The sequence below is a fragment of the Galeopterus variegatus genome, unplaced genomic scaffold, assembly GCF_000696425.1.
Source record: "Galeopterus variegatus unplaced genomic scaffold, G_variegatus-3.0.2 Scaffold2403, whole genome shotgun sequence".
Classification (NCBI taxonomy): Eukaryota; Metazoa; Chordata; class Mammalia; order Dermoptera; family Cynocephalidae; genus Galeopterus; species Galeopterus variegatus.
In genome coordinates, this window is record NW_007728514.1 from 283,873 (window position 1) to 285,233 (window position 1,361).

The 1,361-nt window shown below is 39.1% G+C and overlaps 1 pseudogene; it reads left to right on the forward strand.

Annotated features, from left to right (window-relative positions):
• Positions 1-961: 961 nt before the first annotated feature.
• Positions 962-1,361, forward strand: part of LOC103597740 — a 2,523-nt pseudogene continuing 2,123 nt past the window's right edge.

Genomic DNA, 1,361 nt, shown 5'->3' on the forward strand with positions numbered 1-1,361 from the left:
AACCATAAAACTACTAAAAGAAAATGTAGGGGGAAAGCTTCAGAGCATTGGTCTGGATAAATATTTTATGGATAAGACTTCAAAAGTACAGGCAACAGAAGACAAAATAGACAAATGGGACTTTATCAAATTGAAAGCCTTCTGCACAGCAAAAGAAAGAATCAACAGAATGAAAAGACAACGTGCAGTATGGGAGAAAATATTTCCAAACTACGTAAGTGACAAGGAATTAACATCCAGTGTATATAAGAAATCCAAGCAACATAACAGCAAACTAATAATAATAATAATTCAATTTAAAAAATTGGCAAGTGATCTGAATAGACATTTCTCAAAGGAGAACATACAAATGGCCAACAAGTGTATGAGAAAATGCTCAGCCTCAGTAATCATCAGGAAAATGCAAATGAACATCTCCATGAGACATCAACTTACCCTAGTTTGAATAGCTTTTATCTAAAGACAAAAAATAACAAATGCTAGCAAGGATGTAGAGAAAAGAGAACTCATACATTTTTGGTGGAAATGTAAGTTAATACAACCATTCTGGAACACAGTATGGAAGTTCCTCAAAATATAAAAAATAGAACTACCATATAATCCAGCAATCCCACTACTGGATATTTATTCAAACAAAAGGAAAGCAATACGCCGAAGAAATATCTACACCCCATGTTTATTGCAGCATAATTCACAGTAACCAAGACATGGACTCAATCTAATTGTTCATCAAAAGATGAATGGATTTTGAAAAATGTGATATATATATACACAATGGAATACTATACAGCCATGAAAAAAGAATAAAATCCTGTCATGTGCAGCAACGTGGATGAGCCTGGAAGACATTACATTAAGTGAAGTAAGTCAGGCACAGAATGATAAAATCCACTTGTTTCACTCAGGTGTAGGAGCTAATAAGGTTAAGCTCATAGAAGTAGAGAGTAGGTCCTCTACAGCCATGGCTGCCACTGCTGCTGCCGGCCCTGGGGAGCCTCTGTCCCCAGACGAATTGCTCTCCAAAAGTGACACAGAGAAGACTGAAAAGGAGTTGGAAGGAGATAATGATGAAGAGCTAGATGAGACCCAGTTTGAGAGACTGTGGATTCAGATGGAGATGTTCCTGGAGAAGGTCTGGTCCATGGCAGGAGCCACGTTTGTGGCTCAAAAAATGTACAGGGTTTCCAGGGCAGCCTTGTGGATTGGGACCAATTCCTTTATGATCCTGGTTCTTCCTGTTGTCTTTGAGACTGAGAAGTTGCAAATGCAGCAACAGCAGCAATTGCAGCAGCAGCGGATACTTCTAGGGCCTAACACAGCGCTGTCAAGAGGAATGCCAGAGGCTCTACCTTCACTTCCTG